Genomic DNA, 18,638 nt, shown 5'->3' with positions numbered 1-18,638 from the left:
TTTTGTATGCTGATGACATCAAGAAATTTGAAGTAATTCATTCAGTTATCGACTGTCCCTTGCTGCAGTCATATTGGGGTTCTTTCTCTGAATGGAAACAACAATAACCTTTCTTTTATTACCTCAAAGGTCAAATTAATGAGTGTACTTTGCAAAACATCTATCGCGTTATTTCCATACTGCGTCAATACCGTATCGTTATGTAAGGGCATGCTAACTTGATGTTTTTATAGTTCACAGTCAATATTTTATCTGAGCTTTGCACTTGCTTAACATTTTTTTCGCAATCTACAGATTCTTCCATTTCTCGTCTTGCAGGAAGGAGGAGGAGGAATAAATGAGGAAGGACAGGGAGGTTAGCCAGACAGGTAGCAGGAAGGCTTCCACATAATTTTGCCTATTTAAATTTATTTTTCGATCCAAATTCACGATTCTCATTTTTTACTTATCTTCTTCCAATTCGCATTTATTTATTTTTTCTGCATTGTCTCTGTTTTTGTTTTCTTTTCTGAAGGCTGTATCTGTTGTATTTTTTATTTTTATTCTTTATTTGTGTGTGCGCCGACAAAAAAACTTCATGGTTGTTCCTGGGCACGTTAGATCGTTCATTGATTGGTTGATTAGTTCATTCACTGGTTGATTGATTGATTTATTGATAATTCTTGTTGTTTCTGCTTCAAGACATCTCGTAGTCATCATTGTAGTTGTCACTTTACATTCTTATACAGTGTTACTAGAATTTGCCTTCGTGATGCTCTGCAGTTGGTAAATGCATACAATATAGAGTAAACGAATATATGAACCTCCTTCGTAATGTACCACACTGAACTACGGCCAGAATGTCGCGCCTAGAAATATAATGTTGAAGGAATGCCAGTAGCACCAATCTGACAAAATGAGGAATAATACAAATGGTAGCCATACAAACATCTACAGCTACGTTTATTTCATATAACATTGTGTTTGTAGCAGTATAACGATGGCAATTAAAGTAATAAATGTTTTCGATTGTTAAAAATTGGATTGGTCGCAAAAAATGCTTATGAAAAGAACTCCTGTCATTTCAGTCATTTTAGCAAAGGTTAAGCAGGTATGTAAGCTCATGGAGAACGTCGTGCTTGCCAAGAAGCATGTTTTTCTAGGTAACCATCGAATTGTCAATTATGAGACATTGTACTTAATCGCCAACACATTAGCCAAACTACCACAAATTCTTTTTTATATTTATCAAAGCATTACGAAAAGTTTATCGTGGTACTTGAAGCTTCAATCTTACTAAATGGGGGAAGTAAGTGTATAGAGTATTTTCTGCGAGATGCAGTTCTTATCCGTAAAAGACTGCTACACATTCCGCGTAAGTGAAACAAACGTCATTTCCAAAATTATTCATGGCTATATAACAACACGCTGTCCTCGTACCCACAAAGTTCTACGTATACTCATAAACCGTCAAGAAACCAGCATGGCGCAGTAGAGGGGGTTTACAATGCTGACAGAAAATTTTAGACTCTATTATACAAACATTTGGTGGCTTTTCGCTTTTTCATTGTAAGCATGAGAGTTCCAACGCTCTTTCAACCTAATGCAGATCTGAAGATTTGCATGGAAATGTGAATGCTCATATTGCTACATGCATGCATATTGATATTCTAGGGGGCGGCGTCCGCGCGTGCCTGACTAGGAAGACGGAGGGTTGTCTCCGCTCGATCACTGGTGAACCGGTCACGCCATTACCGCTGGTTTTAAATACACCTAATCCCCAGCCTCGTCGATACGGCGTGTCTTCTTTTCCGTAACAATATATTTGCAATGGTTATCTCAACATTTTTCAGCTATAGGTGATGGCAGGCTCGGTTTTCCGGTCTCTACGGGGGACTGGACTGAGCCACGTTTGTTACTCAGTCACGTTCCACAGGGCCCAATAAAGTTGTTTCCTATTCCATTTCGTAAGATCATATTACAAAAATTTGTCCTTTCATTTCTAGCGTGCCTTCACATGTTAAAAATGAAACAACGAATGCCGACCAAAAAAGTGTTGTTAAAAATGTATTTACCATTCAGCTTCCACACAGAAGCCGACTTCCCTTTGAGTATATTCGAGACTTTTCTTGATGGAGCTGAAAATGCAAGAGGCTCGTGTACTTAGATTTAAGTGCACGTTAATTTAAAAAAGCCCAGATGGTTGAAACTTTCGTAGCCTTCCACTGCGGCGTTTCTCATAATCATATCGCGTTTTTAAACCTTAAACTCCAGAAAGCATCATTATTATTTTAGCAATACCTTTTTTGACACCATTCATTATTTCTATTTCTACCTTGTCAGTACACCTTGACCAACCGAGATATCTTCTGATTCTCAATGTCAAGAAAATGACGCATTTGTACATGAACATGCATGAAAGAACCGCAGTGACGTGTGTGTCCACAGCGTGTTCAGTCATCTCCTGTTCCAGAAGGCTGCTACTGGCATTTCAATTATTTATAATATCAAAAACTGTTGCATCCTGTTGTTAAACCATTTTTTGTGGGAAAAAAGAGCTTGAATTTTATAGGAGTTTGTTCATTGGAGCTAAAGGACAGGTCATTTAGAGTACGAATGTTGAATTTAGGTACGAATGTTGAATATTGCATTTTTCTTTAGATTTCAGACAATACTTGTGCCAAGTGTCTCCTGGAGCAAGTTCTCCGCACATGGTGGCTCATTTCATGGTCTTTTTTATTTATATTCTGCCTTTATACTTGTTTTTAATATGATATTCTATGATATTCTATGATATTCTGCCTTTATATAAATTGTTTTTATTGTCTTGCAGCAACCTCTTTTTTTTATAAACTATATACAACTCTAACATGAATGAAACTTTCAAGAGGTAACCAGCGATTCGTGACAAGAAATTACCATAGTTAGATGCCTGAATGTACGCTACATGTCAAATGTCTCTTATAGCTGCCCCCCCCCCCCCTTCGAATTACCGCCGTGAAATTACAAGATGTCCGGTGAGCGCAGCAACGATGAGGTTGTGCAAATTGTGGGATGCCTTTCTGAGAAGAAAAAAAAAACATTCAATGATTTTACCAAAGAGAGGAGTCAGGTGACTGCATGAATATCTACACTGCACTAAAGTTTAATTGTAATTACGAACAGTTTTGCCCTCACTTAACAGGCCACGTATCCTACTTTGCTTATAGCCTCGTGATCTTCCTTTAGAATAGATTTGAAAAAATTTGTGCGTAGGATTTGAAGAGTCATATTTAATTGTTTCACCATCCTGGGTTAGCATATTTCCGCTTCTTCCTTGAGCGCGACTTGTATGGCCTCAGAAAAACTTGGCTTTTACCCTCGGTAGTTTCAGTTTCAAATGCGTAGTAGGCTATGGCTACGGTCGCACGTACGGCAGCCGGGCGGTGGCAGGATTGGCTGTTTCATGTGCAAAGAACGATTGTTTCGTGGTTTCGACAGGCCAGTATATACAATAGATACTTTAATGGCATATGAGGAGGTTCAAAATTTAATGTTTTAGTTAGTGCAAAAGACATATTCCACAATTTTTTCTGTAGCTCTAGAGGCACAGGGAAAAAATAAGAGACAAGAAGTGGTAGGGAGGTTAACCAGCTCAGCATAACCATTTTCCTCTCCTACACATGGGAACGGAACAGCCCTATACCTCTGTATACAAAGCTGTGAAAATGTGAACAATACACGGCAGCCTAAATCTCTTAGAATATGGTATCTGATAAGGAGGCCCTGCTTTTAGAACCGGCACAACTGAGGCTTGATAATTAGAAAGTTACAATTCCACATATGCATGTGCGAAGAAGGAAGGCACGCACTTAGTGAATGAGTGAACTAGCCTGGCCGCTCGACGAAAAAAATTACGGCATATTCACGGGGTGAATGATGATGAATGGGCGAAGCTCCGGAGGGATTCATCGGTAAACTGTGAATCTTCCGTGTAATTCGCCCAGTCGATCATCATGTAAAGACGTGAGAAACGCTGTGTGTGTATATACACAAGTCAACTTTTATTAGTTCTTAGACGATGGATGGCTTGCGATGTCCCTTGCCTCGCGCGCTCGCACATCGGGATTCTGTCTGCGAGCGCGCGCTGCTGCCGCCTTGCGCTCTCTCCGCTGTGCAGCCTTATCCATCCGGCGACTCCGAGCGCGCGCCAACAGCGAACGGATTTTATTACAACGCTCCCCCTAGCGTACGTCGCCGCACTAAATCGAACGATTGCCTTCAACCAATGACACGCGCCATATGTGACATAATTCCTATTTTATAAGATCTCGCGTCTTTCATCAACTACAAGTACCGCTTTCTAGTTTATAACATCTTGCATCTTTTCATCATCAGCTACAAGTACCACCATCTAGTAAACACTACAAGAACTAAACGAGAGGTGGCTACATGGATGGATGGATGGATGGATGCTATGAGCGTCCCCTTTATAACGGGGTGGTGACAAGTATGCCACCAGGCTCGACAAAAAAAAAACCTTTTTTTCCCTTTTTTACCCCTTTTTTTATGTTGGCCTAATGCCTCTACTTCGATAAATTCTATCTTAATGGAAAAAAAGGTAAATTTTCAGCTTAAGTTCTCTGTCATTTACGGCACACTGTCCATATTTTATTTTTCCAATATTTATTTTTGTCCTTTCTCTCTAATTTTCTGCCACCAATACTCTAACCGTCTCTTACTTATTTCAATCGCGGGTGTGTTCAGCTTTCCATTGTTGTCCCTAAAACCCAAGGCTTCCTGTAGGCTCGTGCCCAAACGTACACCTGGGTGGATATCTCCACATTCAATCAGAACATGCTCCGCCGTTTCCTTATCTTTCCCGCAGCATGTGCATTGTTCTTCTTCTTTACTGAATCTTGCTTTATAACTACGCGTTCTAAGGCAACCCGATCTCGCTTCAAACAGTAAAGCGCTTCCCCTTGAATTATCGTAAAATGCCTCCCTCCTTATTTCATTTTTGCCCTTTCGGTAGTTACTCAGAGCCGGTTTTTTCTCCATAGCTGCCATCCAGTAAATCCTCTCCGCCTCCCTGACCTTTCCCTTAACGCTCTTTGTTGACGTATGGCTCACAATACCAGCCGTATATTTACTAGTGAGTCTTCTAGTTCTTTTTCTCCACTGTGTGTCCACGCTCTTCCTATACAAATAACGGAACACCTTCTCTGCCCATCTACTCTCCTTCATATTTCTTAGCCTTTCTTCGAACCTTATTTTGCTCTGCGCTTCCCTCGCCTCAAAACCTGCCCACCCCATATCGCCCTTTACAGCCTCGTTTGTCGTCTTCCCGTGAGCACCCAACGCGAGGCGTCCCACAGTCCTTTGATTTACATCCATTCCCGATTGCACCTCTGCCCTCATGCACACCACTGAGTTCCCAAAAGTAAGCCCTGGAACCATTACACCCTTCCACAGACCTCGAAGCACCTCATACCTATTGTATCCCCACAACGCTCTGTGCTTCATTATTGCCGCATTCCTCTTTCCTTTTGCTGCCGAGGCTTTTTCCTGTACCTCCATGTATCTATCACTCTCATTTACCCATACTCCAAGGTACTTGTATTCACTTACCCTCGGTATTTCTTGGCCTTGTATGGACACCGTCTGATCACAGGGATCATTGAATACCATCAATCCACACTTCGTTACACTGAATCCTAGTCCAAGAGCTTCACCTTCCCTTCCGCATATATTCGCCAGCTGCTGTATATCGTCTCGACTGTCCGCAAATAAGACGATATCGTCCGCATAAAATAAACCTGGAAGCTTCTGCTCAATCATCATGCCGCCCTGTTTGTGTGACAGATTAAAACCAATGTTGCTACCTTCTAGCGCTTTTTCCATACTCACCATGTACAGCATGAATAACAGTGGGGACAAAGGACATCCCTGTCTCAGACCCCTGCTAACCTCAACGTTCTCTTTGCTACGCATTCCTTCCCACTCTATGCAAACTGTATTTTCTCGGTATATCTCCCTCAAAAGCTGTATACAGTCGTCGCCCATGCCCATTCCTTTCAATATATCCCACAAAATTTCCTGATTAACGTTGTCGTATGCCCCAGTGATGTCTAGAAAAGCCACGTACAAGGGCCTATTCTCTATTTTAGATATTTCTATACACTGAGTGAGAACAAACAGGTTATCGTCTAACCGCCTGTCGACTCGAAATCCGTTCTGAAGTTCTCCCAAAATTTCGTTATGTTCGGCCCATGTTTCTATTTTCATTTTTACTGCTTGCATCGCCAACCTGTATAGTACCGATGTAATGGTTAGTGGTCTATACGAGCGAATCTTGTCCTTTTCTCCCTTGCCTTTATAGATTAAGTTCATTCTACTTTGTCGCCAACTGTCCGGTATTTGTCCGTCCTTTAAGCTTTTTTCTACTGCTTTTAACAATGCTTCTTTAGTGTTATGTCCTAGTTCGTTAATGAGGCTAACGGGAATCCCATCTAAACACGCGGCAGTGCGCTTTGGAATTTTTCCTTCGGCCTTTTTCCAGTTGAAATTATCAAGTACTAGCTCTTCCTCTGTTGCTTTCTCCGCCACACTTTTACTCACCGGGGAGATCCCCTGGACGCTCTTTTGAAACGAATCGGCTGTTACCTTTTGGATGTAACCTAGCGCTTCGTACCCTTCCAATTGATTTCCTCCTTCATCTAGAATATGTTGTTGCGTTGTGACAGACTTCCTACCTAGCGCCTTTATGTGGCTCCAAAAAATCCTAGGCGCGGCCTCCTTTTTTTCGTGTATCTCTGTCATCCAGCGTTCACTTTCACCTTTAATTTTTGCCTCTACCAATTTCTGTACAAGGGATTTTTTCTCCAAATATATTTCCCATATTTTTTTGACTTCGTCCTGCGGCCGCTTCTCCTTTTTTGCCTTTCTATGCTCCCGTGATGCTTCGCGTCGCTTCTCGATCGCCTCCCGGATTTCCTTGTTCCACCAACTTTTTGGCTTCCTTTTTCCTTTCCAGCAAACAGTTTTCTTCTCTTTCCCTATCTCCTTCGTCATTAGATGTAACAGCTCACTATACTCCCAGTCCTTGCCTGGTATTTCGCCTACTTCTTCCTCGACTCTTGCGGCTATATTTATTATTTGTTTGTCATTTAAATACGAGCTGCCAGACTTTGATTCCATGCTCATATTTTTAGTTTCGTATCCCATTTGTAATGTTATTCGTTTATGATCACTACCCAAGCTGTTAATGCCTTCCTCGTCTATCCTCATTTCTGTCAGTTTGTGGTAAATTCCTTCAGTCATGAGACAATAATCAATACTTGATTGCTTGTTTCCTACTTCTCATGTGATCTGGCCGTCACATTTAGGCCCCGTGTTAACTATCTCCAGACTATGTTGCTCGCAAAGATCTAGTAATAACTTCCCATTGGTGTCTGAATATCCGTCAAGGTCATGTATGTGGGCATTCATGTCCCCTAGAAGGATGATTTCGGCCCCATTACCAAATTCCTTAATATCCGCACTCATGCAATCCACTATCTCCTGATTCTTTTCTCTGCAGTTATTCCCCGTCCACAAGTACGCTACCCCTAGCCACGTTTCCTTTCCACCTACTGTGCCCAGAACCCAGAGGTGCTCTGAACACGTCTGTTTCACTCTAACCCATTTGGCTCCGCGGTGAATTAGCATTCATACACCCCCACCTTTCCTTTCCGATATGGTCCTGTTACACCCTTCCCAAACATAATTTTTAATATGTGGTGGCTCTTCCAAGTCTCTAAGGTGTGTTTCTGTAACCGCATACACGCCTATCTGTTCTTTGTTTAACTGCTCCTCAATCTCTAACCATTTTGCCTTCTTTCTGCCACCCTGCATGTTTATGTAACTAATTGCAACACGCGCCTTTTTCCTTTTTCTTTTACCTTTTTTCTGGTTTTTCGCAATTCTACCTGTCAAAGCGTCCTCCTGGTTGTTTTCCCTGTTACGAGCTACCCCGGACTCCGAAGGGCCCGTGAGCCCCCCAAAAAAGCTACTGCGCGTCCTGCCAGTCGCCAGCCCACCTCGTGTCCAAGCCTTTTATCGAAATGAATCTTGTCTCTTTGGAATCCACCCCACCTGTGCACTTCCCTGTTTAAATCCACTACCTCGAAACCCTTCTCTCGACTAATTCGCCATATCTCTTTGTTTGCGTCGACAACCGCTCTTTGCAGGTTGACGTTGCGTACTGGTACTTCCGGTACTGTGCATACTACAATTTGCACCTGGGGGGACACGGTGCGCATGTCATCCACCCCCTTCGCCAAGGTCGTCGCTAGTCCTGACGATTCTTTTTTCAGGACGTCATTTAACCCTCCCGCAATTACAACGAGGTTACGATTGTTAGCTTTAGCTGCGAGTTGTTCACCCGCTTGACTCATTACTGTCCCCAGCGTTTGTCCTGGGAACGTCCCTATCGCAACTCTCTTGTCGCCTTTCACCCTTTCTTTGATTGCCGCTGCGCATCGGACTAAATTTGAGTCACCGGCGATGATGACTTGTTCAGACATTCCTTCTGAAACCTGCACCTGGCTGCTGACTAGGTGACTAGCATGAGTCACGGCTGCTAGTTTGCTCCCTCCCTCCCTCAAAACTACTTCCCGGTAGCTGGGCCCTGTGGCCAATGTATCTGCCTTTGTCATGCCTGTTTCCCTCATCTCTCCCGCACGGGGGGTCGTCGCCATAATGCTTCCGCCGTCACCTGCGTCTTCGTTCCCCTTCACGACCTTCGATAGGCCCTTCTCGGCTGCCCGGAGCCTTTCCTCCATGGCTGACGTTTTCTCTCGCTCCTTCGCCAATGCATTCTCCAGCTCTGTGATTTTCTCCATGAGCCCACTCTGGACCGCCATCATATTTTTCATTTTCTCCTCGAACTCGCACTGTCTACACTTGGCGTCATCTTCTGCTTTCTCTTCCGCACTAATTTCCACCTTCCGCCCTACCCCGCACTCTGAACACTTTACGGTCTTTTTGACCATGGCTAGCTCAGTTTACCGATGCCCACGTGTTAGAAAACTGTACTAAAATACACTGGTGTAGGCCAAAAAGAACCACAATAATACATAAATACGCTACACTACTCAGCACCTGCGCATGCACGTGGTCGGTCTACGCGCAGGCCTCAGCCACGTGGTGGCTGGAGCAAAAAAAAAAGACACAGTACAGAATACTAAAAAAAAAAACGTACACCGTACTAGACCTAATCAAGCTTTACGCTAGCGCCTTACGTTCTCATAACGCTACATACAGAGGCAAGCTGGAAACATGCAAAAACACTTATCTGTAGCTGTCATTCCGGAGCTCTCCAAAAACACGTCCGACCTCCTCGGCTCCACTATGTGGCATAGACGTCGATGACTGGCTGGTTCCGTACGAACGCGTCAGTAGCAGCAACCATAGGGATCCAACGCTTATGTTGGCGAACATCATATTCAACTGGCATGGCACAGCAAAACTCTGGTACGAGACACATCCAGAAGAGTTAGCCAGCTGGAACAGCTGTAAGCAGAAATTGCGCTATCTATTTGAGAAACCAATTGGGTGACCAGTGGCCGCAAAGAAAGAGCTTACATACAGGAGACGGTACGGCCATCTAGTGAACACTGCAAAAACTAAACTAGAGGTGGCTAAATACAGGGGACGGTACCGCCATCTAGTGAACACTGCAAGAACTAAACTAGAGGTGGCTACATACAGGCTACAGGGGACGCACAGCCCACGCCCTAAGGAGCTTCGCCCCTAAAACCTCGTGGGTTTCATCGAGCGGCCGTGGTATGAGACATCGTGGGCAGAAGTAAACTATGATGTAAGCCGAATACCAAAAGCTGAAAGAATATTAAAACAAATAGTATTGAAAATAATAGCAGAACAATCCAAAGCAAGATAATGATGTCACGGGCTGAGTAGATACCTGAGAATAAGGACGACGAAGTGCTGAGGGCAACGTGCACAGACTGCAGCAGCGTTGTACGCAGTTGCTCGCCAATATATTTATCGCGTATACTTTATTCCCCGTCACATCATTGGTGGAGGTGCGGCGTACAACTCGCTATACAGCCCTAGGAGCCGGATCTTCGCAGCGGACGGCGCATTGCGGCTACCACGATGATTGACCAGGCTACTCAATGTCAACAAGATCTGTCAGCCTCACTGCCGATCGTTGTGAAGCACCTCGAGACCCAGGCCCATTCAACGGCACAAGTGGCATAGACGTCGATGACTGGCTGGTTCCGTATGAACGCGTCAGTAGCAGCAACCATAGGGATCCAACGCTTATGTTGGCGAACATCATATTCAACTGGCATGGCACAGCAAAACTCTGGTACGAGACACATCCAGAAGAGTTAGCCAGCTGGAACAGCTGTAAGCAGAAATTGCGCTATCTATTTGAGAAACCAATTGGGTGACCAGTGGCCGCAAAGAAAGAGCTTGCGACTCGCGCCCAGACATCCACCCGTACGTCGTGTACATCCAGGACGCGTTGGCTTTGTGCCGCAAGATAAAGAAGGACATGCCTGAGGAGGATGAAGTTGGACACATCCTGAAAGAAATTGCCGTTGAGGCCTTCAATTTTCTGCTGTGCAAGGACTGCTCGACAGTAAAGTCAGTCATCGAAGCATGTAATCGCTTCGAACAGGCGAAAAGTAGGTGCATCATTCACCGATTTGACCGCCTTCCCAACACGGTGGCTACGTCCGCCTGCGAAGATTTGCCTACAATACATCAACCACCAACCGGAAACCTTCACCAGAATAATCCGTCGGGAACTCGAAGCTATGGCACCCACTATGTCTAGCGTCAGCTTTCCAGGACACTACCTCACTACTGTTTCAATGATACAGGCCGTGGTTCACCAAAAGATCGCGAATATGGCAATTTCGCCACCTCATCAAAGTATCCCTGCTACTTCCAGCTCGGCTCCTACAGTGGTTGCGGCTGCTACTCCAAACCGCACCTTTGCGCTACGACGAAACCCAGCCGAATGGCGCACTCATGATGATCGGCCCATATGTTTCACGTGCCATCGGACAGGACACATCGCTCGCCATTGCCGACTACGCAACGCGGTATGCCGTTATGAGCCCTCCCCACTAGCTGCGCTACTGATGTAGCTGATTTCATTCTTGATGACATCATTCTGCGTCATGGCGCTCCTCGTCAGTTCATCACCGACCATGGTTGCTGCTTTCTATCTAAAGTAGTCGACGAGCTCCTGCGATCCTGCTCTACCCACCACAAGTTCACAATAGCGTACCAATCACAAACCAACGGCCTCACCAAACACCTCAACCGTACCCTGACAAATATGTTAGTGATGTACGTCTCCAAGGAGCACCAAGATTGGGACATCCACTCACCTTTTGTTACCTTCGCATACAAATCTTCACGTCGTGATACAGCTGAATTTTCACCTTTTTACCTACTGTTTGATCATGACTCTCTTTACCAATGGACACCCTGCTCAATTCTGGCTCTACCTCATCGACTGCCTATGCCCGTGATGGCCAGGCCCGTGCCGACATCTCCCGCCAAGTCGCCCGGGATCGTTAATGTGCCTCGCAGCTGAACCAAAACAGTGCTTACGATCGCCGGCAACGGGACGTACAGTACTACCCGGGGTCGCTAGTCTTGATGTGGTTACCATCACGATATGTAGGTCCCTGCGAAAAGTTTATGTCCCGTTACGTTGGCCCTTACCGCGTCATACGCAAGGTCACCAGCATGACGTATGCGATTGCTTCACTCACGTCAGCAACAGCTTCAGTCCCGACCGATATAGTGCACTCTTGCGATTTAAGCCACACTACTCCCACAACGAGGATTGATCGCACCAGGACGGTGCATCTGCCGCCGGCGGGTAATGTCACGGGCTGAGTAGATACACGAGAATGACGACGATGAAGTGCTGAAGGAAACGTGCATGGACTGCAGCAGCGTTGTGTGCATTTTGCTCACCAATATATTCATTGCGTATACTTTATTTTCTGCAACAATATGATGTGTTATAAATCACAATTACTGCAAGAATAGATTGAATACTCAAAGAATATCGAAGGATTCTAATGATCGATTATTACTGATTACAAAACCAAACATTAGGTAGCTACTTTTGAACACAAGCGAATTGTGTTGAAATTTTGAACACAGTGAACGCCTGCGTCAACCTAAGCGTTCATCCTCAGGACCTGATTAAAGTTTACCATACCATACCATACCTTACCGTACCCTACCATACCATACCATACTATACCATATCATAACATACCATACATTGGAATGTGTCCGGCAGGAGTCATTCAAAGGGCCAGTTCTCTGCAACTGGAACGAGGGAAACTCAGTGTGCTACTTCCTTATGTGGTTAGGCTGTGACTGATATTGGAACAAATAAACGCAAACTATAAATGCTTCAGCGGGAACAGGTTACTGCAGAGAGGAGCGCTTATTATTGCATCATTACTAATCTCCTGAGGAATACGTAAAAAAATTACAGTTTAGAATAAAGGTTGATATCTGGTGCCTGTAAAAGTACAGTATTTCATCGTGAAGGTGGTAGCCATAGAAGTGCAGGCTACTCTTCTTTCTCTTGTTTCTCTCTCTCTCTCTCTCCCATTGTTTGCTCCCCTGCTAAGCAAAACACAAAGTAGCATGTTACAATGTGGTAACTGATGGCAACTGTTAGGTTTTTTGTAATGAACTTTTGTCTAATCCTCTCCTTCAATATTCAGCATGTTTTGGGAATAAAGAGCGCCGCAGATGAAGGAGCACATCAACTGCCTGGAGATGAAAGGAAGTGGGGCATTTGTATACACTTTGTGTACAATTGTATACAGGTGTGGTGCTTGCATAAGGGGACACGCGAACGGAGCATGGCGTTGCTCACATCACACTCCCCTGGCAAGGTATAAAACAGGAGCCCCCCCCCCCCCCCCCCCCTGTCACAGAACGAGCGCTAAAAAGAGAGCGCGCCGCCAAATCCTTGCGACAACGGGCGGTAGAAACGCCGCGAGGTAAAAAGAAAAAAAAAAGAAAGCAAACATCCAAGGCTCCCGGGCGCGCGCTCTCCCCGCAGAAGCACGGCTTCGCAGACGAACCTCCTCACCCCACAGCGGCGGCCGGGCAAGCGCTAGAAATTTCCAGAACGAAGGAGGCGTGGCTACGCCGAGCTGAGTCACCCGACGCGGAGGGCTGACAAACCGTCTCGCCTCTCTCCAGCCTTCGCTGCGTATCGCGCCGACGAAAGGACGAGAAAATTCTGGAAAGTGGCGCGGAAGGTATTTAATCGAGCGGCCGAGACGAGAAAGCAGGTGGTGACGGAAGTTAACGCCAGAGCGCGTAGGAATTCCGCCGTGGAGTCGGCGAAGGTTCTGCCCGTAGTGACAGAACAGGAGGAGACGGAAGTGAGCGCCAGAGTGCGTAGAGAGTCCGCCGTGTAATCGGCGAAGTTTTTGGTCCGTAGGGACGGCTCGAGCTACAGGCAAGAGCGTGGGTTTACCGCTATCGAGCGAAGACGCGGGCAACAGCTGCGTGTGTGAAGCCGACGGGTTCCGGCGAAGAAGTTGAAGTTTGAAGAGTGGCCAATTGAAGACGGGAGGTTTCCTGGAAGAGAAACTCCAGAGAGCTGCGGAACGACAACAACGCTGGACTTTGAGTGAGTGATTCTCGGAAGAGTATCATTCAGACTTTTGTTCCAAGGACTTTGGACTGAATAGGTTTTCTATCTCTTTAGTCCTTAAGTGTCTTGGTTGTTCAATGCATGTGACTGCATCGTAGTGCGTATTGTTGTCTGTGTCCGTTGTTTCAAGTGTGGTTGATTGTACTGTGTAGTACATTGTCTGTTTGGTGACGTATTGTATGTAACTATTGTGGAGTGTGCATACGTGTGTATTGTTTTTGATCTGCCGTTAATGAGAATATAATTTTGTTTGTTTATCATCTCTCGGCTCTGTCTTGTTCTTTGGGCCACAGCCGGCGTCCGCTGGCGCACCAATAAGGACCACTTCTAAATTGTCCACGCTTTCGTGGTGCGGTTCGGGGGGCCGATACTTCGGCTCTTGGAATTAGCCCGGCGATCGCCTCCCTAATAAACGGGACAGGTGTGACAATTAATCTGGCGTCCGCGAAACAGGACCTTTTGGTGCACAGTGTGTCCAAAGTAGTGAGAAAGAGCCTCGAGTTGTTGATAGTGCTATCGGAACGACTTGGTGTGTTGTTCAGTGTTCTCGTTAACGAGTGCAGGGGAGTGCTCCGATAGACTGATCTAGGCAGATACTTTTTGCACGCGGCAAGGTTTTATTTGCGAGACACCATGGATCTCGAAAAGTTAGTTGCTCTTGGTGAAAAGATGGGTCTTTCTGGCGCCGAACTACGGAAGTGGGTCACCCAGAGGGAAAAAGAAGAAAAAGCAGCCGAGCTGGAGAGAGAGAGGTTGGCAGCTGAAAGGGCGAAAGAAGAAAGAGAGGAAAGGGAACGGCAGCGACAGCACGAGATAGAACTCGAGCGGCTCCGTTTGCAACAGCGAAGTGAAACTCCGGTCCAAGCTAGAGTGGAAAGCAGCGAACGAGAGGATCACGGCTTCCGCTTGAACCCAAGCAAGCTGCTCGTAGCGTTTGATGAAAGGAAGGACGACCTAGACGCGTACCTCCACAGATTTGAGACGATTGCGAGGAGCCAGAATTGGCCGGAACAGCAATGGGCAACTGCTTTGAGCACCTGCTTGAGTGGTGAAGCGCTCAGTGTGTACGGCAGGCTGACGCCGACCGATGCAGCCAACTACGCAAAGGTGAAGGCTGCTTTGTTGAAGCGATTTAGATTCACTGTGGAAGGATTCCGGGACAGATTTCGGATAGGAAAGCCAGCTGATGGTGAGACAGCTACGCAGTATGCCGCCCGACTTTGCCATTATTTCGACAGATGGATTGAACTTTCAGGGACAGCGCAGGAGTACGATGAACTTAGAGAGCTCCTAATTAGAGAACAATTTCTTAATAGTTGCCACCCAAGCCTGTCGCTGTATTTGAAAGAGAGGAAGGCGGAGTCATTTGAAGGAATGCTTGAATTGGCTGATCAATTCTTAGAAGCGCAAGGAGGAACTAATTTGGCCAAGGTCAAGAAGGATTGTCCCGATGATTCGAAGAAATTGGCTCCTGAAGAAAAGAAGCGTGCACCAGAGAGCATGCAGCGATGTTTTCTGTGCAACCGAGTGGGTCATCGCGCGAAAAACTGTCGAACGATCTTTACGAGCCCTACGGTAGTAAAATGTTTTAAGTGTGGTCAGACTGGGCACAAAGCAGACGCTTGTCGGAACGGAGTGAGTCAAACTCACCAGGTATCTTGTGTGCAAGCGGCACCGAAATCTGATAATAATGCCGTCACTGATGGATTCGTAGAATTGAAAAATGGGGAGAAAATTCCTATTGTGGGGGCTGTAATGTCAAAACAGCCAACCGGTGTTACGAAGGGAATGCCAACACTTCCTGGAAAGATTGCAGGCAAGAAGATTACGGTTCTAAGAGACACCGGTAGCTCCACGGTTATCGTGAGGAGAAATTTGGTACGGGAAGGAGAGTTGACAGGCAGAACGAGACCGGTTTGCCTAATTGACCGTACGGTTCGGATGCTTCCCGAAGCAGAAATTGAGGTTGAAACCCCGTACTTCAGCGGGAAGGTTACTGCTTTATGCATGACGACCCCCCTGTATGACCTTGTCATCGGAAACATCGACGGGGCGCGAGGGCCAAGTGATCCAGAATGTTTGGGAGAAGACCCGAAGATAGAGCCCTCGCCAACACAGCGGCCGCGAGATACAGTGGAGGAACATCCCGTGACGGATCTCACTAGAGCCCAAGGTGAAGCTGCGGCGCAAGAGACAGCGAAGGAGAAGACGATAGTGTCGAATAAGTTCACGGGCCGAGCAACTGGACGTACGTCGGCACGACCTCAACCGACTGACAGTGTAAAGGAGACGGAGTTGGCCAGCCGGGCAAAATGTAGAGGCATTATCAAGCGGATAAATAAACAGACAGGACCCGTCGAATGTAATGACGCGTTAACGGTGTCGGAAGAGACAACGATGGCTGAGACGACGCCTCAGATATCGCCGTGGGAAAGGGCTCGCCGAAAAGGAACGTGGAAACACCAGAAGAGATCGAGCGAGCACCGCAAAAAAAGGCGCAAGCGCTGTTCGAAGTACTCAAAATAGGTGCTGAGGTGGAATCAGATTGTGTTTGGCAGGGTTGAGTGCCATATGTTGTGTTATTGTTCTTGTTATCCTGTGTCTCAAGTGTATGTCGAGCGAGTCAGTGTTCTGTGCGATGATGTGATGTAAAGTGTTGTATAATTGTTGTATCGACAGAACTTTGTACGTTTGTATTGTTTGGAATGTGTGATGAAGTGTTGTAGGCATGTACCTGTGGCTATATTTCATGTGTTGTGGAATTGAACTACAATGTAAGATTGTATTGCGTGATCTATTGTGAATGTGAAGTGTTATGAGCGACTGATGGTGTTACAGTCTGTGAGAGTGTGTGGTGACTTTCGCGCTCGTTTGTGTGGTTTTGAATATTATGAGATAATATTCTTAAAGTGGGGGGCAGTGTCACAGAACGAGCGCTAAAAAGAGAGCGCGCCGCCAAATCCTTGCGACAACGGGCGGTAGAAACGCCGCGAGGTAAAAAGAAAAAAAAAAGAAAGCAAACATCCAAGGCTCCCGGGCGCGCGCTCTCCCCGCAGAAGCACGGCTTCGCAGACGAACCTCCTCACCCCACAGCGGCGGCCGGGCAAGCGCTAGAAATTTCCAGAACGAAGGAGGCGTGGCTACGCCGAGCTGAGTCACCCGACGCGGAGGGCTGACAAACCGTCTCGCCTCTCTCCAGCCTTCGCTGCGTATCGCGCCGACGAAAGGACGAGAAAATTCTGGAAAGTGGCGCGGAAGGTATTTAATCGAGCGGCCGAGACGAGAAAGCAGGTGGTGACGGAAGTTAACGCCAGAGCGCGTAGGAATTCCGCCGTGGAGTCGGCGAAGGTTCTGCCCGTAGTGACAGAACAGGAGGAGACGGAAGTGAGCGCCAGAGTGCGTAGAGAGTCCGCCGTGTAATCGGCGAAGTTTTTGGTCCGTAGGGACGGCTCGAGCTACAGGCAAGAGCGTGGGTTTACCGCTATCGAGCGAAGACGCGGGCAACAGCTGCGTGTGTGAAGCCGACGGGTTCCGGCGAAGAAGTTGAAGTTTGAAGAGTGGCCAATTGAAGACGGGAGGTTTCCTGGAAGAGAAACTCCAGAGAGCTGCGGAACGACAACAACGCTGGACTTTGAGTGAGTGATTCTCGGAAGAGTATCATTCAGACTTTTGTTCCAAGGACTTTGGACTGAATAGGTTTTCTATCTCTTTAGTCCTTAAGTGTCTTGGTTGTTCAATGCATGTGACTGCATCGTAGTGCGTATTGTTGTCTGTGTCCGTTGTTTCAAGTGTGGTTGATTGTACTGTGTAGTACATTGTCTGTTTGGTGACGTATTGTATGTAACTATTGTGGAGTGTGCATACGTGTGTATTGTTTTTGATCTGCCGTTAATGAGAATATAATTTTGTTTGTTTATCATCTCTCGGCTCTGTCTTGTTCTTTGGGCCACAGCCGGCGTCCGCTGGCGCACCAATAAGGACCACTTCTAAATTGTCCACGCTTTCGTGGTGCGGTTCGGGGGGCCGATACTTCGGTTCTTGGAATTAGCCCGGCGATCGCCTCCCTAATAAACGGGACAGGTGTGACACCCCCCCTACGCAGGCCTTAAAAGGGTCCTGACCACGAGGTCGTTCGGCTTACAAGAAAAGCACGCCATGGGGTTCCTTGAAATGACAGCCCTCATGTCGGGCTGCTATATTGATTGTCTAAAATGCAGTATATGTACCTAAACAGGTTCTAAAACAACGGCACTAAACAGGTTCTAAAAAGCGTAAAGTTATTGTTACGGTTAGGAAAGCCTAGAAATTTCACTGCGCTTCCTAAAGCTGGCCCGCGTAACTCTAAGTGGCTCTGAAAGGCATTTTTCAAATAGTCTGTGTTAGTGAACGAGGAAGCCAATTGTTGTTTTGAAAACAAAGCTACTTTGGTTGGTTGGTGGCTACTTGGTTTGAGGTAAAGAGCCCCTGGAACCACGTGGCATTTTCTGCTCTCTTGTTAGAGCAGGGTCAGAGCAGCCCAGCACAGCTTTTCGCTACTCAGTGTTATTTGTCTGCCAATTCTTATGGTCTACTTGGGGGCACGACCACATTACGTGAAATAATCTGCCTTTCCCGTGCACTTTCGTTTGTGTATTTCGCTACTGGTCTGCGCAGCAACAGTGGTCGCCTATGGCATGCTGGTGGGTATTCGTCTCATGTCGTTCGCAGGATACTTTTTTTAAAGCTTAAGTGAATTGTGCACTGGCATACTAAGTGAATTGTGCACTGGCAATTGAGCCTGGGCTAACTAAATTATTGGATTATTTCCTGAAAACCGGCCATATGATTGCTGTTTTTGTAAAGCGAGCGCAATGCCGGATCATGCAGAAATTTCCCACCAGCAAAAAAAAAAAAAAGAAAAGGAGAGATAAAATTACGCCATCTCCCACTAAAAGGAATCATTTGGGGATGC

Source organism: Rhipicephalus microplus, chromosome 4, assembly GCF_043290135.1.
Source record: "Rhipicephalus microplus isolate Deutch F79 chromosome 4, USDA_Rmic, whole genome shotgun sequence".
In the NCBI taxonomy this organism is placed as follows: Eukaryota; Metazoa; Arthropoda; class Arachnida; order Ixodida; family Ixodidae; genus Rhipicephalus; species Rhipicephalus microplus.
This window is presented reverse-complemented; position numbering follows the sequence as displayed.